This window comes from Bactrocera latifrons, unplaced genomic scaffold (genome assembly GCF_001853355.1).
Source record: "Bactrocera latifrons isolate USDA-ARS-PBARC rearing strain unplaced genomic scaffold, ASM185335v1 scaffold_88, whole genome shotgun sequence".
NCBI classification, from domain to species: Eukaryota; Metazoa; Arthropoda; class Insecta; order Diptera; family Tephritidae; genus Bactrocera; species Bactrocera latifrons.
In genome coordinates, this window is record NW_017537578.1 from 774,238 (window position 1) to 801,437 (window position 27,200).

Consider the following 27,200-nt stretch of genomic DNA (forward strand, 5'->3'; position numbering starts at 1 on the left):
CTACTTTTTTTTAAATTATTATTTTTATTAAAAAACCATATTGAGTGTTTATAAAATTTTATATAAATGCTTTTTTATTTTTTATACAGATTTCAACACAATGATTTAAAAGATACTAAAAACCACAAGAAATAATTAAAATATCTACTACAACAGGCGTGGAAATGTGTCGGCTTTGTCTCTATAGACAAACGGACCATTGAGCACAAGAGAGTACCGGCTTAGTGGCGGCGTGTGGCCACTGTAAGCAGGTCAAACACGTGTCGTGTGCGCACTTTAGTCTTGTAAATAATGTATTTGCTTTTCATATCCTCTGCATTCTTTTGACAATTTGCTGCATTGCGAAATTGGCGAAGAGCCATGACAATCGAAAAGGAAATGTGTGCAAGAATAAAAATGACATAGAATGAAATGCCGTCAGGACTCATGTTGATGGAGCTGTATGTGCAGTGTGCAATGCAGAAGCTGTCTGTCTGACATACCAGTCTTATTACCAGAATGCAGTAATGCAGTGCAGCAAAGAATGTGTGTCTGCATGTGAACTTTACACAGTTTCTGGCATAAATATGTGCAAAGTTTGCAATTCGGAAGGACTGCAGTGCTTGATATAGATTGCCATGAATAGCTGTCTAGGAAAATAATTTCTTTTGCATTTTGCGAGGTAGCGATGGAAGAATGGTGAAAGAATTTGGCATTTTAAAGCAGGCTGACAAGCAAATTGAGTGAAATATATGTGACATAGAGATTTCAATGAAAACCATGGACAAGTTTTGATTGTAGATTGTAGCACGTGACAGCGCAAAAATCTCAAGCAAATATGTTGTAATAAATCTAATGGAATATACGCTTGATTAATAGTTGTGCTTCGAGAGTTTTTTTCTGTATTTTAAGGGAATCATATTAAGTGAGAAACTTAAATCTATAACACAAAAAATTAAAAATAATAAAAAAAATCGCTTAAGTGTAACACAACTTTTTTTTTGTCATTGGTAAAAAAAAATCTGATTTTTTTTAACTCTTAAGGTTTACTTTAATTCCTTTCGATTATTATTATTTTTTTGTTTTGAAGAAAATTGACAAATTCGAAAGAAATCTTCAAGCACGAAAATATCCAAACAGTTCCGTTTACATCAGATGTTTCCGCGGGTTACGAGTAGGGTCTACGTAATCGGAATGGACGAAATAAATATGAAAATATTTTCTTAACGATCAAAATACATGCTAAGATCTTTCCGGATACTGATTCCTGGCACTATAGGTCTCCAATCCGTCTTTTTTCGAACAATAATAAAAAAAAAACACTCTGAAGGCCAACTGAAACTTAATCAGTTTATATACATACCTACATTCAAGCATAAAAATGCATTACACGTGAATTTTCCACTTTACATGGCCAAAAACATGTTTTAGCGGAACAACACCAGTGCACTGCTGCTCATTCTCACTAAATATATGAATATATACACATACCTATATAAGTGTATATGTACAGTATAATCAACGAACCGCCTTCTGGAGCAATTGCAAGTGTAGAAAAATGGCGAACCGCCAAAAAGCGCCGGCTGTTGTGTTGGCAATGCTGTTAAAACCACACTGAAACTCATACAATCACACACACATACAAAATTATAAGGTCTGTGTGTGTGAGTGGGCACTGCAGTATGCATGCGCAAGCGTCGGTAAATGAAAAATTGCTGCTGGCGCTGGAGTTGAGACCCAAACCGTGCCTTGCTCTCACTCGCTGTACACTCAGTTCGGCGAAGACGGCGGCAACGGCAACGACGACGAAAGCTGTTTGTGAATTTTAAAATTATTAAAGCAGAACGCGAAAGCGCAATAATACGCGCTGCAATGCAAGCTGCACATGCACGAAAAAACAAACTCACACACACACATACAGCTGCACATGGCAACTGACAACCACAAACACCGCGAAGCGCGAAATGGTGAGCCACAAAGCGGCGACGGCATGCCATAATGGCGGCAATGTGCTGCTGCTGCGCGCTGTTGGGCGGCAAGTGAAGCGATGCCCGCGGCAGCAACGAGCGTCAGCAGTGGAATGGTGAGCGCGCTCCAATTTGCAGAGCGGCCACAAAGACAGACGAAAGCCCACGGAAAACCGAAAAGGCAAACGCAAGCACACGCAACGCCAAAGAAGGCAACAACAACTACGAAATAAAACTTAATAATAATGCATGGTAAAGGCAAAAAGGGCAAAGTGAAGCAGCGTGCAACTGCAGCACAGCGTGACTTTGGGAGGCTGCTGCCGTCGGAAGGCGGAGGCGGAGGCGGAGGCGGAGGCGACATGCAACGTGCATGCCGCAATTGTTGGTCGCCAACACAAAGGGCGTTGATTGTGCTTTTGGCAGCGCGCGCGATTCGTAATCTATTTTTTGGGGGCTTTTTTTTGTATTTTTTAATTCTTTTTTTTTTTTTTAATTTGTCTTTTTTTTAACTTTTTGTTTTGCGTTTTCGTTTTCTTCTACTTTTTTGCTTAAATTCGCGCTGTTCTTCACATTCCCTGTTGTCAATATTCCGACTAATGGGGCGTGGATACATATTTACCTATGTACATCTGTATATGTGCCTTCAGTGCAGCTCTTAAATGAGCGCTTATGTACGAGCATGCATATACATATTTATGTATGTGTAGAAGTATGGATATGCAGTTTATAATGCTTACACTATATATAATTAATGATTATCTGGGACATATCTGTGGTTACAAAGCGGAATTAGCTTGTTTCTGCACAAATTTTAGATAAGATATTTGCGCTGCTAAAAAAAGTTTTTAAGAGCTCCTTTTTATATATTATACATACACAAGGAAACACTTAAAAAAACTGCGTTTTATTGAATTGCTATGAAAAAAATTTTATATACAAATTTTTGCATTATCTTTTCAATTTTATGTCAATTCAACACGGTTCTTTGCTTTGCCAGGCCACACATGCCTTGAAAGTCGGTATGAATGCAGCAATGAGTCCGTAGATATACATTAAAAAATATACGTAAAAAAATCTGCCTTGATGCGGGCAGCAAGAATATTCCAGACGTTGCGGAGTCATCACAATGGCCGATAACAAATCGTGCTGACATTTAATGGAAGTGCAAAGATTACTCCCAACCAAATCGCAATCAAAACCGGCACACGCGCATACCACTTGATAAGCTCAATGGTTTGAAGAAGTAATAAAAATTACATTATAAGCACATATAAATGATACTTATTTTTTATATTGCATGTAAAATGCATCAGAAAGCGGCGATAATGTGCGCAAAGCTTGAGAAGCAGCGCAGAGGAGTTCCCAGCTAGCGCTTAATCGGATAACGCTTGAGCGAATGGACTGGATCTACCTACTCTATACTGTATTCCTTTGTCAATAATAAAAATAATAATACATTTTAACTCGGTTCCAGTAACCTGTCACTTTAAACCAATTGTCAATGCATCATGAAGTGTCTCCCTTAACATTTAAATAACTAAAAAAATTTGCATTAGACAGTGATTTAACAGACAAAATCTGCAGAATTTTTGCTTAGAATTGTTTGTAAAGCTTCTTTGTAATGCTGCTTTTACTCTAGTGAGTGTTTATTTGCTCTAAGAACATCCAACTGTTGTCATTTCTCCAACTGTCACAACTGTCAATTCACTCAAATGAACGTATCATAAAGGCCATATTCTCGGTTTGTTTATGCTTTTGTAAACAAATTTTGGCACAATTTCCATTCATATTATTTACATATGTTTATATATACATATGTCCATACGTATGTATGTCATATGTCGTAAATATGTCATTACATATGTGTGTCATAAACTATGCATTTTACTTTGTAGGTACAAGTTTGTTTACCTGTTTATTTTGGCAACTAAAGCACAAATAATTTTCAAATTTTGGGATTATCTTTTATCGCTTTGATTCTGACAGTTCATGTTTAGAACAATATTGAGGAAATTTTCACAGAATATGACTTATGTATATCAATCATAACAAAAGTCGAAAATATCTTTTTTGTCATATCAATGTAACTAAATTACGATGTTTAAATGTATATGATGACCATAATCCCTCCTCTGCACAAAACCTGTGAGATTATTCGACTTATGGGATTGAACCAATATATCGTACGAAATCAGAAAGCGACTAAATTATTTTTATGGTAAACTTCTCCACATATATGAAGGTTCCACAATACTTCACGAAGAGCTGCTCTAACACTGTTGAAATTTGTGCACGGGCTCAAAGAAATCGACGAAAGAGTTTAAAAAGAAAACTGAATGCTTTAGTGCATAGGCAAAATAAACTTTGGGCAAAAAATAGTTAGACTTTTTAATTTAAATTCGTGCGAAAACTCATTCGACGAAATATTTTTCTCCATCGTATTTGGCTGATTTAGCTTTGTGTGCCTTCGGGCTATTTAGCAAACTCAAACGACTGTCTATTGAAGACATTAATCGTGACTCGCTAAGAGCCTTCAATGGTTATTCCGAAAATTGACTTTAATAACTGTTCCGAGGATTGGAAAAAATGTTAGCACAAGTGTATTGGGTTAAGGGGGATGAATTAGTGGGATGACAGAAGTTTTTGAAGAATAAATCAAGAATTTTAAAATTATGAACAAAGTCTTACTATTTTTTGCCCATATTAAATAGATCATCTTTTTGTAATTAAAGACATCTAATTGGCATTTTTTAAATTAGGAGTCCTGCAGTAATTAATGTTTCTTTAAACAATAGCAAAGTCACTTTGGTTTTTCCAACGAAGTCGAACATATCACAAGCGGGTCTAAATTATTCTTATTTTGACGTCACAGTATCAATAACACATCCAACGAAAATTTAAATACTATTTTTCAGTACCTCCAATAGTAAAAAACTTAATTCGATCATCTTCTAGCACCCCCTAGCTTAGCGAAATCCCCAAGCTTTTCTTTAAGTTTTCTTTTTAAGTTTATAAAACATATTGAAATATTTTACTAAAAAACGGCAACACTATATCTCAAAACTGGTGCGAATCTTTGCTAAGAACGCGAAGAAATTAAAAATAAATAAAAATTCTTCAAAGCACATGTGCACACAGCAATGCTCTTATGCTTGGCTTCCTGCCTAACTTTCGAACAATCCAAAGTTTTGTGTTTTTTTTCACATTTGCAATGTGCAAGTCAAACTGGAGTACTTTAAGCGAGGCCTATACAAAATAAAGGCAAATATTTTTGTGTACATACACACATACATATTTTCTATATCACATGCATGTGTGTATGTGTGTAAGTAATTTTAGTCGATTAGTCTGGCAGAGGGTCAGACGATCGTTTTCTTCGCCGTTTAGTTGGTTGTTTGGCTGGTTGACTGCTTGCTTGGTTCGTTGGTGGATGTCTGGCACATCGTGTTTGTTTGTGTGCTTATGTATGTATATATGTGTGTTTGTTTCTTATGCCTCTTGGCTACCTTTTTGCCTTGGTGAATTTCATTAAATACTCGTACACAGTTTAGTGAAACATGCGAACAAAGTAAGAAACGGGAAAAAAGCAAATACAACAACAACGACTAAATTCTATCGAAGACATTCAGCAAAACAACAGCAACAAAAACAACGCTGTGACTACAATTTAGATTGTGACTGCAACGAGCTGCGCCGGTCGCAGCCGACAGCGACGACAACTACAACAGCAAAAGCAACAAGGCGAATACAAGAACAAAATGGTGGACAAAATGGTGCTCCCCACGGCGCGTTAATGCGATTGTGACGTGAATTGCAGTCGCAATGCAAACAGCGGCTAAGAACGAAATAAGAAAGCAACAACAATAATAAGAAACATACAAAAATATATGCAAACAAACGCAGCAGTCTTTGCAAGTAAAGCTATTCACTCGAAAGGCAAACAAGCGCATTTTGGGGCCATTTGCTCGTTGCAATTGTGTGTGTTTGTATGTATGTATGTTTGTGTGTACATACTCAGCTTGCTCGCCGGTCGGACTAAAATTCACTGCGCCAACAAGACTGCCAGCCAAGGCAAACTTTTCGCGAATCTACTTATTTGCAGAAGATACGGAACGGGAATAATTTATAAGTAGGCACATAAATAGATAGTGCGTCTGTAAATATGTAAGAAGGCATGTGCATATACTCATATAGCGGAGCAAACACTGCTTCGTTTTTTATGAGATTTTATATCAGCGCTTAGGTTTGTTTGCTGGCTACTTTGCTGCACATATGCATGAAATATCAGTGGACATTTGTACATCTATATGTATATATACATACATATATCTGTATGTGTATATGTATGTAAGCATCTTTGTGGATATCTGTTCAAATTTTAGCCAGCCGTTAGATCAATTGCCAGCTTGGAGCTTGAAGTGTCCCAATAATAATCAGCTTGTCTACATGTAGCAAGTATATACAGTTGAACTTCCATAACTCGAACTTCTATAACTCGATGCTCTCCATAATTAGAAATCTTGAACTGACAATAGCAATCAAAGTTCATTTCAAAACTCGAAGTCTCTCTAACAAGAAGTTTTTTGTGTGGATTATGGTGATTCGAGTTGGGGAAGCTCAACTGTATATACTTGTAGGTAAGTATGTACATACTTATATTTATGACATACAGTTGCATGCCGCGTCTGTGGGCGTTGAGCATTTGCGAGCAAATCGCCACGGTGTGAATATAGAATTTGTTTTTAGTTCAAGAAATACGTGATTGTAATATTCATACATACATAATACATAATATAAGATTATCATATATGTATATAATATACATATATGTTTTGCCAAAAAACAGTCAATAGAATCCCGTTATTGTAGCTAATTCCAAATCAAGTCATTGTTATTTAATAGTAGCCCGTTAAGAAACTTGAAATTGAGCTTGCTGCTCAGGTGGCCGCACAGTTTTACACTCGTTGTTTTCTGCTGCACGCTTTTCACCTTGATCGCCCGTTTATCGGCTATTCTCCTACTGCAATCACATAAAAAGAAAGCTCCGATATGCGATATCTACTTTACTAAAGCTTAATGCAGCTGGGTAAATTGTATGCTTCTCACATACATACAGTGACATTCGACTGCTGACCACAATGGCGAGCATGTTGTTGGAGCTGTAATGTAACTGTTGGCAAGCAAACCTTTCTATGCGTCGACGGCAACACAAAAACAAACTAACAACAAGAAGCGAAATCCAACCAGCAAAAGTATCAGAACCCGCAACTAATATAATTCCTCTTTGCAACCAACAGCAAATTATCCATCTTATTTTATGAACAAAGTGAACCAGCATAAGCAACGACCGCATAAGCGACGAACGAACGAGTGAGCAGACTTTATAGCAAATCAAAAATGAAATCAAACAAAAAGTATAACCTATCATATGAAAATAATATAAAGAATTCATGCTGCAGCAGAAGGGGCGGGTGAGGAAAGTCTACGTTTGGTATGCCAAATGAAAAGCGTCCACACAACAACGAGTAGCCGGCAAATTGCGACGATTTGCGTGCGATTTTTTAGCGAGTAAAGTAGCCAACTTGCTGGTTTAGAGCAAACAAGAGAGAAATCTTTTTAGAGAATAAATGAAGCACACATTTTCCTGATTTTCTATTTTATGAAGAATAGCGTAATTGGAAATTTATATTTTCAAGGAAGGAGAATTAAATTTTTTATCAACATTTTATTAAGTTGTTTTCAAAAATTTTTTGGAATGAACACAGTATTCAGGTATTAGGTTTATTTTGCGTTTAAACAGCTGGAAGGTAGCTTTATTTATTTTAGCCGATATCGGACCTCCTGTCAAAAGCAAGTTCTTGTATGGACAACTATTTTATTGACAAAAAATATCTTCACGAAATTAAGTCGAATTATTGCGCATAGCAGTGGAATAATCTCCAAACAAAATGTTTAGATCGGACCACTATCGCATATGGCTACCATATGAATTCACCGATCTAGTCTGTATATATGTACGTGAACTACCCCCTCAGTTTTTGAGATATCGAACGGAAATTTTTCACATGTCCTTTTACCCTCAATTCTTATTAGAAACGCCGATATTAGACCACTATAGCGTACAGTTGTCATACAAACTGAATAATCGGAATCAAGTGCTTGTATAGAAAACTTTGTAATTTTATGAGATAATTTCACGAAACTTGGCACGAGTTATTGCCTAAACCTATGGTGTAATATCCGATGAAACTATTCAGATCGAACTACTATAGCATATAGCTACCCATCAAAATAGAGTACTTGTTTAGAAATCTTTTTTATTTGATCAAATATCTGCACAAAATTTGGCATGAGATATGGTCTCAGAAATTATCGAATAATGATTAACTCAGATCTTTACCAAAGATTGGTACCATAGACTGGTAATTACGATTAACTTATGACACTAACCACCTTTTTGCATGCCTTGCCAACACTACACATCAGACACCCATCTCTCTATGGTGCGATCCCGTCGAAACCACACGTTTCCTGAGCCTACCGTTGGATGACCTCGATGACAGCTTATCTGAGCCTTACCATCCTAACAAAAACAACAACAACAGTTGTTATCTCATTTAAATAAACAAATATATAAAAAATATTCACAAAGGTAAAAAATGTACGCCTTCTAAAACTCTAATCTTCACTTTTCTTCCTAGTTAGTAAAAAAAATCCAATCATTTCACTTGTCCATGACATCTTTCCATACTTATACCAACTAAAAGAAAAGTAAAAATATTCAAGAAGAAATCTATAAAAAGTTAATTAACACAGCTTCAAATTTTTATTGCAAAAGTAAAAGAAATAATCACACTATAATTTATGCAAACTCATATGCCCTCGTTTTACCGTTTGTATATGCTATTTTTATTTCGCTGCTTAATTTCACATTTCATAAATTTTTCGTTCTCATTTTCACTTAAGACACTCATTAATCACTTGTAATGTACAATTCATAATTTTAGATGCACTTTTTGCGCATTTAGCACCACTGTAACAAACGCACACTGCTAACTGCAGTCCCATATTGAAACACACACACTTGTGCATTCACACACACACGCAAACAATCGCATGAATTTCAAGTAAAATGTACGCGTTTGACTGGATTTTCGTTGGCGTTTTTGGGGTTGCACCGAAGTGAACGAGACGAAACGAAATGGAATGAAACAAATACGATGGGGACGATGATGATGATGATAATGATGGCGACGACGACGACAATGAACGGCACACTGACAGACAGCTAACAAAGCAAGCCAACCAGACAGCCAGAAAGCTAGCTAGCTGGCAAGGTGAAGGTGAGTGCGGCAGTGCTGGCGAGGAGGTGAGCAGCAGGCAAAAAGCGGTTGTCGGACGGACGGCTGGTCGACTGGTTGGCCGGTTGTCAGGTTGCAGCAGTTGAATTACTGCTTTTTTATATACATACGAACGTTTGAATTTTAATATCTCAATTTGCACTTTCAATTGTACGCACACAGGTGCAGAACGCACATACTATAAATATATATGTGTATGTTTATATATATATATGAATATAAAAACACTTGCACATGTACAATAAGCAGCAGCCGAAGAGAAGCGGAGGAGGAGGCGCTGAGGCGCGAATAGTGCGCGATAAAGAGACGCAGCGCTTTGGCGCATTCTACAGCAGGAACGCGAATGGAAGAAGTCGAAGTGGAAATGAAAATGTAGGTAGAGTCGCTGTTGTGTGGAGTCGCCGTATGGCAAGTGCATGTGTATGAGCGGAGCACAGTCACAGATGCACTTCTAAAGATGTATTTTATACATACGCGTGCATTTAAATACGAGTGTTTGCTGGCTAATGGCGTCGCCGGGGCAATATGGGGGCGGGCGCGCTGCGCAGGCGGAACGCAGACACACAAATACACACGCACACAGATACGCTTAGTTGCCGACGTATGCCTAATATATGTATGTGTGTGTATCTAATTTGCTTTATATGTGTTTGGCCGGAATTTGACGAATATTGCAAAAAATATTTTGTGGAATATTGAAAATTGTATTTAGAATGCCGGACGCTTAGGCTCACTACTAGTAGCACGCTATTTCGTTTTTAAATTTTGTATAAAACAATGTTTTAATTTCTTTATTTATTTTTTAGGCCACAAAAATTTTTAAGAGCGTCTTGTGTGCCGTTATGCACTTAATTGCATTGTCTCTGCAGTTTCTACAAGTCATCACATACTTTTTACGACACTTTAGCTGCTCGTTTTATTTTATTGTATTTTATTTGATTTTCATCTGTTCACTTTATTTTTAATCGCTAACTCATTTCATTGTTCAATATTTTCTGCACTCCGTTTCAATGGCACTTTCGCTTGTGCTTTGGCAAATATTTTTTCAACACCGCACACACACACGCCGACACAGACACGACGACACAAATACATGCACCAGCAGACACAAAGTTAAAATAAAATTTTTTCGCTGTTCGCTGCACGCAGCCACAATGCAAATTTGCGAATTGAGAAAAATTCAACACAGCCACAATACTTTTTTAATTACCTTTTGAATTTATATTTGGAATTTTGTCACTTTTGAACTGCAATTGCTTCAAGCTTCCTGCCAACTCTACCAACTTCTATGCTATTTTGCCTTAGTATTACTGTTGAGATATTTTTATTATACTATATGTATACCGGCGGTATGCACATACATACATCTGTCTCTTATACACATCTAGATGTGTATAAGAGACAGCTACCAACTTCTATGCTATTTTGCCTTAGTATTACTGTTGAGATATTTTTATTATACTATATGTATACCGGCGGTATGCACATACATACATATATGTATATATGTCGCTATTTTATTATTCACTTGCTGCGCGCGCGCTTATAAATTTAATATAAAAAAAACTCTATAACGTGTGCATACAACTGTCGGAGGAGCGCGTAGTACACTTTTCCTTTTGATTGAGATCACGAAATTATTCTTAGGCGTAACAAAATTGTATACAAAACATAACGAAAATTATATAAAAATTGTTTAAATATTTTGTAAACCGTTGTTGTAACTTAATTATTGTTTCCTAGGCATTTACTTTTTTTTTATTTATTTATTTGATGAGTGTTTAAATTTTTTTGTTTTCTAAAAAATTTGCTTATTGTTGATTATGGAAACTGTCGCGAAATACCGTCTGCTCGCACTCAGCACAGCACAGTCACAGCGGAGCACAGCATAGCGTATTCACAGTCGGAGACGGTCTGGTCTTGGTCTTGTAGCGTTCGCATTGGCTGGCTGCGGCGACGGCGGCAGATTGCCTGGTCGCGCCAAAGTGCGCTCAGCATGCCAACACAGTGAAAATGGGTGAGCGCCGCACGCGCGCACACACACATATCATACATATGTACTAATACAAACTATACAAACAGGAGCGCAAAATGGACGCAGTGCAAAAGCTAAGGCGAAATGCGCTCACTGCAACACGAGCGACAAGAGAGCGTCGCCAAGACAGCAAGTTGCAAACAGGGAAGTAAAAGCGCTGCATTCGTGAGCGCGCCTAAATGCATTCTACGCATACAATTGCAATGCACAAGAACGCTACGCCATTACTGCACTGAAGGGGAGCGCGCGCTCTCCTGCTCTCTAACATACACGAATCGCGCGTGTGTATGTGTTGCGCGCAACGATAAGCGGCAGATATTTTGCAAATGGCAAAGTCTTTAAGGCGCAACCCCACATGCACACATTAGATGCGCTCTCTGGCTGGCTTTTGCACATACAGCGCACAAATACACACAAGCACGCATACGCAAAGCTACCGGAATATGTACACGTATAGCGACAATTGAGTACAGTGCGTTGGTCAGGGTAGCGCAGAATTCGCAAAGCAAAGCGGAGTGCGAAAATACAAAAATTCGCAAATGAGACATGACGGTGCATATGTATGCGTGTAAAATGAGCAAAACTTCATGAGCGTGACGCGCTCACTAATACAACTTCCACTTGCGCTAGAGATTACAGCGCAGCAGCCGCGGCCAGCGACAGCTCCGGTGTCTGGACAATTGGAGACGGCGGCGGGGCGCACAGGGGTGCTGTGTATCTGTGTACGCGCATGTGTGTATGGGTGGCAACTGAGCTAGCGCTCAAGTATAAAAAGATAACACAAAGACTGTGCAAAGTAAAAGCAACAAACAAGGCAAATAAAAACTTTGTCGCTCGCACGATCATCGGCTCTCAATCAAGCGAATATGTGTAAAATCAGCAAACGAACGAAAAATGTCTTTGCGATTTCTGCTTTGCGAATATTGGGCGGCTCAGGACCGAAATTGCAAATAACGCGAGACGAACGAAAGTAATGAAGTGCCGTATAAAGGAACATGCAGTGCAAAAAGACTTGCAAAAAATATTTGACATTTTGGACGAATGTCAGAGAAGCGCAACACAGCACAAGAAAATATAAGGAGCGTTGAAATTTTGCCAATATACACATACAATACATATGTATTTGAGTGTTTGCATGTATCAAAATAAATTGTATGTATAAATATATTTATATCAGAACTTAAAAGCCAGCGGAAAGTGAAGGTAGTTGCGAATTTACTGCAGCTATCGCGAGTAGACACAATCAAGCAAACAGTACCCAGTAAGCATGCATATAATATACATATGTATGTATGTATGTACAGATGATTTTTACCTTAACTTAGGGAATCTGCACACAGTTGCTGCACATATATAATATTTTAGTGTATGTTTATGCAAAACTCATATATACATACATATGCTCTAAACTTAGTGTTCTAAAATTTATATTTTCAAGATAGAAAAAATATTATACTATTATCAAGAATAATAATTTTTTCTCAACCCATTTTATTAACTTCTTGGAAATTTGGGGTAAAGTTTGTTGAAAAAGCACCGCCTATGGTGTTACTAAATCCTTTTTTGTTGTTAGAAATGACGTTGTTATACCATTAGCTGAGCTCAACTTCACAACACACATAACCCCAGTGCCCCCGCGGAAGTAGGTTAGGTTTAGCGGATTAAAGTCCCGCAATCCAGTTTTCGATGCTTCCTCCTACTATAACCTCACTCATCATTTCACTACACTCTAAAACGTTTTTAAAAATATTGGACCCATCTTTGGAAGGGTTTTTGTATATTACGAAGAACGCGACACAACACTTTAACTTCTTTGTCTAATTATATGTACAATATTCATATTTTTAATATAAATCAGGATCGAGCAAGGTCGATAACCTGTTCAGTTACCTCAGAATGCATTTTAGTTCACATAGAAGAGTATTACTTTAGCACCTTCTAAATACTCTTAGAATTTGCTATCTTTAAAATGAATTAGTACTTTGTTTAGTTTGACATTTGTATGTATTATATTATTATATGATAAAAATCAACTAATAATTGTTTAGAAATACTTCAACTCTCTAATAGTCTCTAAAATACTTTTTTTTTTTTTGCTGAATTTCTAAAAACGCATATAATGTAAACTTTTCGAGGCAACTAGTGGTGTTTTAAATTTTTTTTGAAATATACCGAAACACCCTAATGTGATTTTTAATCAATTCAATTTATTAAAAAAATTCCAAGTTTCATTGAGTGATTTTGAATTATTTTCTTTGTATTTTAAGTAGATGTAACTTAAATTTTTACTGAAAATAATAATAACAACAACAATAGTCCCATTACTTTCAGACAAAAAATTCTGTTTTTACAAACAAAAAAAAAAAATTATTGAGTATGCGACAAACTAAACATTTAGCAGAAAAAAATTGCTCTCGTACAAATCCCAAAAATATCTTTAACATATCTGTAGAGAAAAATGGACATGATTGCATAAGAATTTCATTCCAAATAGCGATAGTTATCAACCACCACCACTTGTCACGCACCCATGACCCGCGCAACTAACCACCAACACGTCACTCCCCAAAAATAGCAACAGTCAAACTTGCACCCACCACCACCAACATGGCATTGCATATAGCAAGGCCTATTAAATACAACAAGTCTCAGCGAATACAACAACAACCAACATGCTGCAAAACATCCTCACTGACTTAACTGCCAAATTATTGAGGATTACCCTAAACTTTCAATCAGCTTATCAGTGATAAACCGCCAGCGGTGGGTGGGCACACCTATATTTATACATATATATTTCCATGTAAATACACATGTTTGTACGTATGTAGTATGTAGGTGAACGCAAATTGATGACTGATCAGTAAGTGGCTCTGAAGTAAAAATTTCGCTATAAACGCTTCGTGATCAAACGCAAAGGAAGTCACATTTAAATATTAATTAGCTCGCTGGTGGCGAGGGGAAAACTACTGAAAGCTATCAACAATGGCTCCCATTTGCAATAATAGCGTCAACACGTGATGCAAGCGACTCTACGAGCGGCAAATGACAGCAGCTGTTGCTTGTGGTGAAAAACTACGTGCGAATGGCGAATGTATGTAAGTAGGAGAGTATATACAGTTATGCACCACTTGCAAAGCAAAATAAAAAGTAAAAATAATGCAAAATTATTAGTATAACAAGTAACTCTTCGTCATGTTTTGTGGGAAATTAATCATCGCCAAATTAATCATTGCACAAAGTTGAAATTTAGCTGTCGCAGGGCAATGAGCGCACCTTTCGCGCGAATACTAGCGATCGGCGGGCACAAAGAAGATATGTGCAAACACATTTTAGATATTTCACCCATTGATGGGCATACTTAGGCACGGAGTAGTGCCACTAATGTGCTGGCAGTCAGTCAGTCCAGCAGCCCCAAAGGGCGACAATACAAAAGCCATTAGATAATTAAAGCGTTTGCGGTGTAGCGGGGGAGTATAGAATATAAAAAGCTCATTGCTGTGTAAATTGCACACGCAAATGCACAAAAATAATAGCTGACGTACAATATTTTTTATTTTATACAAAATAGTTTTAGTAATATCTCTTTTTCGCTTCGTATTTGTATGGTTAGGAGACTTTTCAATTCATTACTCGGCAGCATTATTTTGAACTCTGCTTTGTTAGTGGGAAACAAAGTATGGAATGCACAAATAAAATGCTGTTGTTTTCCAGAATAGTATAAAAATTTACACGAATGAATTATAAGTTTGAAATATTGTCCCTGTGAAAGACACGTTCCATCCATAATGAAGAATTTGTTCGTGCAGCTCAACGGTTTTATATAAATTAAAACAAATCTGTTGCTAATGGGGTACTTGAATTGTTCTGAAACACTTGGACACATTTAGCTTGCTCAAGAATTTTAGAATATTTATTCGGAACACATAAAAACAAAAAAAATTTAATACTCTACCAAGGTTTTCAATTTTATCTATAATATATATCTATAAGTAAATTTCTTATATGTTATAAATTTTAAACAAATCAGATGAAAATATTATATTATTAAAATTATTACTAAATCATTTTATTTTTTGTATTCAATTATTTTATTTTATACAAATTATTAATTAATTTTAATTTAACATAATAAGCTATTTCAAGGTATTTTATGCAATATTTCGTCACCTATGCAAAAAATATATAATCAAAGAAATCGAAATAGAGTTTTTATTGCTTACGATTCATTACAACATACAATATTACATATTGTTGCATACAATTTTCAGATATAACCATTCCATAACCAAAACTAAATTTTTTTTCAGTATGAACGGCTCTATTATATTGTTTTTCCTTTGTTTATAAGCTTACGAAAGGTAGGGTTATGTTATTTTGAATTTTAAGTGATGATTTGTACTTTTTATAAAGCAATATGTTTGATTTCGATTTGATTTTTCATAAATTTAAATATACAGCAGTTAGAAGCTATTCGGCTGTTGTTTAAGCGAACTTTTAACTTTACCAAATTTTAATCGTATCTCAAAAAAGGCTTGTACGAATGACTTGAAATTATAGAGTATATAGAGCATATCGTCACTTAAAATCCAAAATTACGTAACAACATTTTTGAAAATTTACAGTGGCGTGAATGAAACACGAAACAAAATGGATCAAGAGTGAAAAAGATTTAATATTGGTTAAAACTTGTTCATATATGAGCGCAGAACCTGAAAATGTTGCCATGTGTAATATTATGTAAGTAATTTGAAGTAGTGAATCGTAATCAGTGGGATAAGTTGTCCTTTTTTTGAGCAGAGGGTGTTCAGCACGCTGTAATTCATGATCTACATAATATTTTTTACTTCAAGTTTATATTTATACATTCCAAATATATGCAAAAAATTATAGTTTATCTTAAAGCTTTATCTCTTTACTGGCCTCCACAAAAACCTTAAAAATCACCAAAAAACAGGCCGTCACGCTGACCCCCTAAACTATTTTATTTTATTATTTTGCGACAAACTAACTAACTTTTAACATATTACTATTATAATGAAGCTGATTTTCTAGACCACACTTACACGTAGTTAACTTGTGGAACAAAGAACAGTATGAATCATAACATAGATACTACTCAAATACAAAATACTAACTCAAGATAAGTTGATTTAACGAAAATCGGCGATTAGAAAAATGGCGAATGATCGCACTATCTTATAAATATTGTTCTCCGCTATTGCTGATCATTTCTAACCACATTGAAAATACAATAGATATTTAAATTTTGTTTGTTTTTTCGATGCTGGAATCCTTCAATGGATATATTTTTGAAATAATATTATCGCAAATGTGCTTTTTCGAACTAAAAAAGGAATATAATCTAAACATATTACGAATCTAGTAGAATACACCTTGGACATACAGTGTTTTCCATTGGCCATTTTTAATATGTCACGATCTGTAATATTTTTTCATTGTGTCAGTAAGTTTGGAGATTCGATAATTTCAAGAAATTGTGACTTTGGATGGCCTCCAAGAAGATTAACTCTTGTGTTATTTAATTTAAGTACTCTTGTGGGGTTATTTGAAGTTATTTCACTATTCATGACATACGACTTGGTTTAGTGAAAAGAGTACTCGAAAATTGGGTTCATCGAGTTTGTTTCTGCGTCTTCTTCATTGCATCGATTGTACTTCATTAAATATAAAACAAATAAAGTTCGTAAACTATTAGTGTTTTTTTAGAAATCACCCTGTATTTATGGACATCATTATCGTAAAAATCGTCGTAAAATTTCTCCAATAAAGTTTCGCTGTTTACACTAATATTTGCCACACTATGAACAAATTGTTGAAAATGCATTTAATTAGCCGAACGACTTGCAGTAGTATTGTATGAGCAGCGTTTCTAATTGGATCGTTAGTTACATAATAGTTTAAAATTATATTTTCTAAGAAAGCATTCGAAGTTTGTTTTTTGTTTGTTAAATTGAAGATCACGGAGTTACCAAAAATATATTAAATAAAATAAAAAGTGTTGTTTTGAAGAAAAAAAAAAAAATTAAATTAGTTAACGTTTTTTTTATTTTTTTTTATATAAAAAAATGTAAAAAAATATATTTAATTTAATTTTTTTTACTATAGAGTATAAAAAAATGTTAATCATACATAGTTCTCATAAACACCGCACTCGGCCTATATTTTTTCAAGTGATTTCCAACAGACATTGAAATCTAGAACAAATACATATGTATAATAGGCCATATATCAAAATATGAAATTTATTATTTCAAAAATAATAAATTAAAATTTCAAAAATATGAAATTTATTAAAAGGAAAAATAATTTGTTTTTCTGACATGTTTTTTTAAGCAAAAAACTCAGGTCTGCTTTAACTTTTGTTTACAAAAACAGTAGGTCTAACTACCAAATCCATTAATACAATAATTATTTTACTAATTTTATTTTAAGCAACATCAGAGAAACTTCTTTAAGGCTATGAAACTTCAAAAAATGTTCACGGTGCAGCCGGCAAAATTTATGGTTTCATACTTTTATAAGCAATAACTACAATATTTCCAAAAAAATATTAGCAAGGCACTTACTAATTGTTTTATCCTTAATGCACGTTTGAAAATGTAGACAGACTTGTTGTTTATTCCTTATGTACTGCTGATCCTAGTAAGCTAATGTAATGTAGAGGCACGTAGAAACACCACCAAAAGAAGTTTGGACTGCGTTGTTTTTATGTTTTCCTTTTATGTTTCGTTTGTTGCTGTTATTTTGTTCCTTTTCTTATAATATCAATGTAAATATGTAATGTAGTCGCTTGTGCTTAGAGTTAAGTATATATTTATGTGATGTATTGGTAGTATTTAACAACAAATAGTATAAAACTAAAACAAAACGGTCAATGCACACAAAAATATTCAAACAAATGTATAAAATTTCACTAAGAGAACACGTTGATGGGGCTTTTCTGCTTTTCTTCTTCTACCAATACGCCTTGATTTCTGCGCTGTAGTTTGCTTTGCTCGTTTAATTCACAGCTAAATTTCAAACAGCACGAAATTGTTTAAAATTTACTTTTTAAGTTTAATAATTTGTTCTATGCTTTAATATAATTTCTCTTCTTATACACCGTATTTATACGATTTACTTTTTGATGAAGGTTCTTTTTCGTAGCACTTTGAACACGTTTTTCACATATGCCGTTCACTTGCAGATTCCCTGCACAGTTTGTCGATTTGCCAATTTCATTGACTCTCAATCGTGTTGGTTGCAGACGCGAACTGCACGTTGCCACGCGGCGATCACACGAAACGAAACGCGAATCTGGAACGACGACGATGTACCTATTAAACTTGTACGAGGGGGTACACGTCACGGATCACCAAGTAATGCCAATGCAATGAGTGTGCTCTTTCGCTACTGCCGCTCCAGCTGCTGCTGCTTCTCCTCGAGTTGCTCGTGCTCGTATGGCGGTTATGGCTGTTGCTAGCGCTGAACTTTGCTGTGTGCAGTGAATGGACCTCGTTGCACTTGGCCGTGGTAGCAAATTTTTTTTTGTCGTTTCAATTGCGGATTTTCCACGCTGATTTTACTGCTGCATCTAAAGCTCTTTTTCTTTTCTGATTACACAACTTTTTTTTGCATTCACCACATTCACGTCTATTATTTTTGTGTTTTGTTTTAGCCAATTTGGTTTTCTCTAATTATATTTTTCTAATAAAATTTTGATTCACTGCAATTCGTTTGCGCTGACCGTCGTCAGTTTGCTGCCTTCCTGCTCCGGATACTACTTATTTGCACACTAACCGACTGAATCGCTCGTCGCCGTACCAACACCGGTTGTCGAATTCAAATCTCTATGCGAGAGCAACAACAGCAACAGCAATGAATCGGATGCACTTTCTCGGCTCGTTGCAATCGGGTGCAGTGCAAACAAAGAAAAAAAAATTGCTTCGTTTCGCAGCGTCTGAGAACGTGCGCGCCAAAGTATGATGCGTTTCAGCAATGAACTGATCACAATTCAATATGTAGTGCTGTGCCGCCGGCTTGTTGGGGCCGGTTTCCGTTGTAAAGCTTCGTAGTTCGGTGTGATGGCTGCACTAGTAGTGGTACTGGTAGTGCTGCTGGTGATATTTGTGGTGGTGGCGAGAGCGTATCTGCTCTCAACGCGTTTGCGAAATGCAATCGAATGCAACGATGTAATTACTGCAGCAGCGCCGATCTTAGACCGACGAACAGCAACGAATGCGCTTCACCGTCGGCAAAGCTGTCGCTGATATACGCAAGTGTTGTTGTTGTTGGCGAAAGCAAAAAAAGCCTGCACTTACGATCGCTGCTGTGATTAATACGATTATGTTGTTAGTGTTGTTGGTGTTGTTGTCGTCGTTCTTTTTGTTCCTCAAACACTGACGTCCGGCTACAATGTGTTCTCCTCGTATCTGTGCTCGCTAAGGCGTATGTTTAGCGCTCGTGTACGTTTTGCACCAACACTAATACAGGGACGATTCCAATGCAGCTTAAGTCTTGTCGAACTTGCAACGACCGAATGATTCTAAATCGCTCGTTGTATCTAGTCTCAATGCAGTTTTATTTCATTATATTAGCTCCTTGTTGTTGCAAAATTGCAGTAAGCGCTTAAAATATTGGCGAGAGAGCGCGCGTACGCCAGAGTGGGCGTGTATAGTCAGTGAGCTTGTGGGGAGCTTTGCGTTTTGCAAAAGCTGTCGTCGAACTATCTCGAGCGGCTGTTGCTAAGTAATTAAAATTGTTGCTATTATGGTGATCCCAATACTTGCTCCGCGAGTTCTAAGTGCGTTGTACCTCTCTTTTACTTTTTTTGCAGTTTTGCACTTTTTACCGCCTTTTCTGCTTCGCTATACTTAGTAGCTTAGAAAGTTGTTATATTAGCCACGTGTTAAGGCAGCACTAAGCAACTTGACAATGGCTGCTCTCTCCAAGTGGGACTGCTCTTCCTGCTATAACTCCGTTTTTGTTGCAAGTTAATTGCGTTTATAAAATTTTGAAATTTATAATAGATTTTTCAAATGCGTTGTAAGCGTATTGAATTGTTGTAGCAGTCAGTTCGAAATTCACAGTGAGGTGAGCGTTATCTTTCTCACTTTCTTCTAGCTTTAGGCACACAATAATTATTTTTTATAGCAAAAATCAGCTGTTTTTTATAGCATTACGCTGCACTTCTTATATTTCACTCACAATTTTCACAGTATAAATATGTGGTTTGTTCTGTTTTTTAAATAAAATTTTACTGTTTTATTTTTTTATGTTTTTTTTGCGAAATTGTATGCTTTGTTTTTGTAATATTTGCTGTTTTTATAGCAAATTTGCATGCACTTTATATGTATGCATGCAGTCTCTGCTATAGTTTGATAATAGCTGTGTTATCATATGTAGTAAAACAATCAGATTTCTTTGTTTTTCACAAGTTTTCACAACCTTTGCGTTGCCGTTGCAAGCGTTTCTCCACAAATGTACAGCTAATCCGGCGTTTCTATGTCTATGGTTAGTAAATGGGTTGTGAATTGCCAAGTTTATTGCTTTTTGTTGTAGATTTGTGTTTTTGTTGTTGTTTAATAAAATATTTTTTTTTTTTGCGTGATTTAAAGTCACTCTTTCTGTATTTATAATTTTTTTTTAATTTTTCTTGATTAATTATGTTTTCATTAATTAATTGTTTTATTAATTAATTATTTTTGTAATTGTTATTTTTTATTTCATTATTTTAATTATTAATTTTTTAATTAATTATTTTTAAATATTTTTGTTTTCAATTGCTTGATTTTGTTTTTTATTCTGCGATTGTCACTTTGTTGCGTGTTCTCACTCACTTTATTTCATTTTTTTTTAATTATTTTTAATTATTTGTTACTTGGCTCTTACTAGTATTTTTCACACTTGTATTTGTGTTTATGCCTTTTGCTTGAGTCGCTCACGATCTTCAAGTATTATTTTCCACACTTTTCGCCAATGTTTTCATATAATCAATTAGGTAATTTGCGCACGCCGCGTCATAATGCTGCATTTTTTTAAACAATCATTACACGCACTTGGGGGCACAGAGAGTAAAAATTTGCCGCAGCAAAAAATACAAAAATTAATTATTTTGTCTTTGGAAATATTTTTAATGCTTTCTTTGTCACTAAAAGCGTCTGTTAGCGCTTAAAATTAATTATTTAATTTATTTTTCTTTATTTTTTTTTAATTTATTGTAATCGTTAAGTATCCTTCACAGTGTACTTTTCACAAATATGTGCTATCAAGCACTCATAACTTTCTCTGACTATACGAAACAGTCTTTAAATAGTTTTACTTGCGCACTCGTAGGTCAAAATGTTTCAGTTCTTATTGTATTAAATTTTTAAAGTTTTTATAATTAAAACAATTAACTTAAACGCGCGTAATAATATTTATAGTAAACAAATTAGCTTAAAACAAGTTTGTATTATTAGAAAAAGGCGTAAAAAAGTTTAAAAATTATGCAAGCTTAAGTTGAAAAACTAACTTAGAACGTAGACACTAAGGCGTAGGTAGTATGAAAACTTATTTTACTTATTTAGTGTGGTAAATTATTTGTTGTGGCAATAATTTTGTTGGAATTTTTTTCATTAAAATTACTTTGCTAATCCTGCACAACGCTGTTGTTGTTGCTGCTGTATTATGTAGACTGCGAACTGTAAATTTAGTTTGTTTACTTTATTACTCGTTTACTGCTGCAATGATGTTGTTGTTGTTTTCGAAAAATAAATTTTAATTTTTTTTATTTTGAGTTGAGTATACGCGGACACTGTTGTTTTGCGCTGCGGCTAACGGTTGTTGCAAAACGCTTATAACGGTAACCGAAAATTACATAAATTTTCCGAATTTTTTCGTTTAAATGCAAACTTTTCGAAATCGATTTGTTTTCTCAGACGTTGCGTGTTGAATTTGCGTTTTTGCTGCGTCCGAATTGTTGTTTGCCTTAGTTTTTGCTAATTATGACAATTTTTGTTTTAGATTGTGTATTTTGCTTGGCGCTGTTGAATTTTGAAAATTTTCTATTTTATACTGCAAAATTTGAAAATTTTTTATATTTAGACAAAAGTATAATTGTGCCCGTATTTTGGTTGAGATTTTATCCAATTGAAGTTGTGAAAATTTTTAGATATTTGTGCCTGCGATATCTTCTCATCGTCGTCCGTCCGCGATACTGTGGCTAAGTGTAGCGGTTGCGTTGATGTCTGACGTTTTGGCTAACGACTCTGTCTCATCGACGACTCTTCTGGTTCTTGGCTCAGCCTCGCTGCTGCTGCTGCTGCTGCTCTATCGACAAAAAATCCAGAGTGCCAAAAACAATTGCGCTTTGGCAGCGATAAAAGAGTGGCGGAGTGCAAAACTGCCAAACTAAGTGAGTGAATGAGCGTGTATGCAAGTGTGTTTGCGCGTGTGTGCTTAATTGGCACCGGCGGCAATGGCGTTTGCCGCTGCACAAGTATTGTAGCGCAAAAGTGTATCTGAAATCCTTGTCTGCCTTGCCTGAGTGGCTTCTGCGCATTTGCGGCGTCGTTGCTGCAGTTTGCGGCCATACTCGCAAATTTTTGCAAATGTGTGTATGTATGTGTGCGTGCTTATTTTTTCTTCATTTCCTCGCTACACACATTTTTTGCTGCCGCTGCCATAGCTGCCAGAAAGCTTGCGCTCGCTGTGCTCTCTTCAGTTGCATTCGCCAGGAGTTGCATTAGTGTGAGTGCATTTTGTCTCGTCGAAAAGCTGTTAGTGTGCGTGTGTGGCGAGTGTGATGGTGTTTGCTTGTGTGCGTGCGGTTGCCGGTCTCAGCATGCAGCGCTCTACAGTTTCGCCAACCCTTATGCACATAGTTCCATATTCTTGCTAATTGTTTTTGTTGTTGCTTTTCAACTTCCGTCTTTCTATTGTAGTTCGTCTATCACTTTGTATTTTGAGCTAAGTTTGCTAAGTTTTAACTGTTTGTTTTGCTGTTCTCTTCCGTAGCTCATTGCCGTCCACAGAGTAGCATTTTGCACTCGCACATATACACCCAAGCAGGCACCCATACAGCCGTTCTTGCTCACTTGGCCGGCCGGTGCAGCGAATTCGAGCTCACACTGAAGCACTTGCGCTGAGCTGCTACTATGTTTGTGTATATATGCGCTTGTGCCAATATTTTGTCGCGTCGTCGCTATGCAATCGCTTCTGCGGGCCGTACGGCGTTGCATTGCCGCTACTGAACTTCTCATTTCCTCACTTATTCCTAAACTTTTTGGCTTGGCTTTCTCTCTTGCAGCCAGGCGCTGGTAAATGCAGTTAGAGCGGCAAAATAGCCACCACAACAACAGCAGTGGCAAAATTTTAACTCTTCCAGGTTCTTCACACGAATCCACATGCAAAGAGCAATGGCTATTTTTGACTCTAGCATTTTTCTTAATTTTTTTTTTTTTTTTTGTTTTTTTGCAAAACAAATCTTATGCATTGTAACTCAGTTAAGTACTCTTTTCCGCAGTTGTCTCATTTTTTCTCCATTTCATTGCTTTAGCGGCCTCTTCGCCATGCCCGTCCGTTCGTGCATCTTACCCTCAATTTTTGTGCAGTTACTAGCGCTTAAGTATCGCCATCAGATATGCCTGTGGAACATTTCAATTAACTGCATTTTTTAAAGCTATTCGCACTGCCTCTTCACCCTGCCTGCTCTGCCTGCCCGCGGCTACCGTGCCATGCAATCGCTCTACAATGCTCTTCTTCTGCCATTAATTAACTTTCGGCCATTCGTGACAACATACACACATACATTCGCACATATGCAATGCGTTGTTGTTGGTGCCTGTGTGTGCTTTTTGTGCTTGGAGCGTCACGATAAGCGATAAGATCTCGCATGATTTGCCTAATCGTATCCCTCTAGGTCGCCTCAACACTGCAACAATGACAACACACTGCCTGGCTGCTTGCTCCATGTCTTGTTGTCACTTTGACTGATGCCTTTTGTTGTGCGGCAAACAGGTGTGTACGGTATGAAGTCATACTGACGCGAATTCATCATATGGTCATAATATGGCATTGTCATCACTGTTATAATCTGTTCCAAGTGAATGATTTAATAAACTGTTATTTTTTTTAGACGAGCGCTCCTTCATATAATATTTCTCAAAAAGCATTGTTGAAATGAGAAGTGAGATGTCCATTTGGTCATTGAAATGATTCGAGTAAAACTCACGATGTCTTTCCGCATGAAATATTTAAATTTAAAATCATGTCGATGATGAAGAAATTAAAATTATGAGATTAGGACACTACTTGAAGAAAAAGGATCCATTCCGTTAAAAAATGCAGACACATAGTATAACAATTGAATCGTATATTTTAATTGATGAAGTTTGAATACTATGATTTTATAGCATTTTTTGATACTTATTTTATTTTAGAAATATGGACTAGTAGGTAACATTCCCAAAAACCGGAAGGACCCAAAAACACATCTTGCACATTTTCATAAACCCATCAGGGTGAAAATAATGTAATGTTTCTATATTGATTCTTTCTTAGTGGTAAAAATATTTTTTTAATAAAAAATTTAAGGCCGAAATTTTAGTAAAAATATTTTAATTTTTTCGAGAATACGCCATTTTGTCAAAAAAAAAAATTATTTTGCTTACTCCTCCGATTAATTACTAGATTTAATATTACTTTAACGAAATCTGTTTGGTTTTTTCAATTTCAGAGAATCCAGTTCGGAGATATGGTAGTCACCGCAAAACGTCGTTTAGTAGAGGCGATCGCGGGTATTGGCTGTAGTTCCCCCTTCCACATAAATATTTTTACTAACATTAAGTCTTAAAATATAGTTAAGACACCATAATACGTGTAAAAATTTGTGCAACAAAACATTTAATTTTCTCAGAAAAAATTCTGAAAAAATTGCTTTTTATTTGGCCTTCTAACTGTGCGAAAGCTCTATTCAGAATCGACCAGTCTGTCTGCAAATTGCGACAGACATTGACATCAGAATCCTCCGGATCATGGCCCGGCAAATTTGTCAAGTTCTAAGTTACCAAGAGCATGGAGTGGGATAGAAAGCGCAGAGAGACTGGATTCTACTACTTTGAAAAAAGCCAGAAAAAGATTTTAATATTGAGCATTTTGTTGGCTCAGGTAAGCATGATGAATTGCAATACTATGACTGGAAATTAAAAACATGATCTATACGTTCTGCTTCTTAAATTTCAGTAGACTGGCGTTCTATACCTATATTCTGTGTGGTTGGGTGATATCAGATAGAAGCAAGGGTTCGATGGGCGTAGCATGGCTCAGTATAGCCTTAGGAAAAACGTATTGTTAGTTGCAATAATAAAGCTAATCGAGAAAATCTCATGAATGGAATCCTTCGCCGGAAGCAAACTGTGCAATATTTTGGCAAGAAACTAAGCTTAGTTACACTTAGTGACTTCGGAGGCCCTTAGAACGAAAGAAGCTTTTTAATACACATTTGATAAGAAACAAAACAGGGCTACGAAAAGTTTATGGCAAAAACTGAATATACATATTTCAAAAAGATTTCTTGGAATATTACAGTATTCATGACCTTAATATCGTGCTCAGAGCAAACCGCTATAAGCTATACTGCAAGCTTCTTTCCTACTGAATTTCATCTAAGTGGAAACCAAAAGAATAAATTTCTTAAAACTATAAACCAAAATTTTACTAGACATTTATGCGGCTACTGTAGCTTAAAAGCTACATTGCGGTTCATGCATGCCGAATTTGAAACAGCAGCACTCTGGGCTCCACCTAATATTCAAAAGATGAAATATGGGCGCCTATGTACTTACAGCTACTAATTTTGCTCAACGAGTATGTAGTTCTATAAATAAAAATCAAATAAATTTCAGTAAAATCGTGTATGCCGATAAAATGCATAATTTATATACGAACTTACTAGATACCAACGAATGTACCACTATGGAGAAAATTAAGCGAGGCCACACGTCACTTTGTGCCTGCAAGTACCCCTGCACCGCTACTGTGCCGGTGTACTGGTGTACCGGTGTGTCGGTATCAATGCAAATGACGATGCTGACACACAAGATGACCATCGTAATTTTGTCGAAGAGGAATCCTGTTTTCATTCCCACAGTTTTCGTTTTGGTACCCAGCACTTATGTCGACATACCCACATACCCCCATACCAACATATACACAACGCATCGCATCGCATCCGTCCATCTATTTGATATAATAAAATGACATTCAACACTTCGTTTGGCGAGTCGGCACCGCAGCGCCGCGACTCAGATCGCGAATCGAGCAACTGCCGCTCCACAAACGAAATGTACCCAAAAAAAAAGGGAAAACAATCACAAAAATAATGCACACAATAACAACAACAACGAAATAATAAAGTTTTTTTTTTTCTTATAACGTAGGTTTTTTCCTTTTTATGTGGCGAATGAATCTACACCGGCGGCGGAGGGAGGGATTGTCACAAGGACTTGTCTGCATTCGATTCTTACACGTACACACAAGGCGAGTGTGTGGCAAAATAAGCTTGTGGCAGGGTGAAGTAAGTATGCACAGCAGTGACGGCATGCCGTGGAAAGTGGTGGCATGCAAAGGCAAAAGGGATGTTGCGGATGGTCTGTGTTGTCCAGCAATTGCAAAAGGATTGTTTGTGGAAAAATTGCGATGGTACGAGTGGCGATACGGATGTGTGTCAAATATTGTTGCATGTACCTAAGATGTTCACATGTAAATAATTGATTCACAAAATTTTTCGAATTTGCTGCGGTAGCACATTTCTTGAATTTTAAACTTTGAGTCCATCATTCCAGTTACTACATTAGATTATGTTCTAGATTTTTC

At 36.3% G+C, this 27,200-nt stretch overlaps 1 protein-coding gene across 16 annotated transcripts in view; it reads right to left on the minus strand.

Moving 5' to 3' along the window:
- LOC108977373 (heterogeneous nuclear ribonucleoprotein R) overlaps positions 1-27,200 on the minus strand; it is a 127,667-nt gene that overhangs the window by 46,097 nt on the left and 54,370 nt on the right. The window contains exon 1 of one of the 16 annotated variants that reach the window (XM_018947007.1): positions 17,933-20,948. The exons of 14 other annotated variants lie outside the window; for them this stretch is intronic. The gene's annotated coding sequence lies outside the window, so the exon portion shown is untranslated. Of the gene's footprint in view, positions 1-10,517; positions 10,669-17,932; positions 20,949-27,200 lie in introns of those variants that run through there. One more of the 16 variants, XM_018947008.1, reaches the window with a different exon arrangement.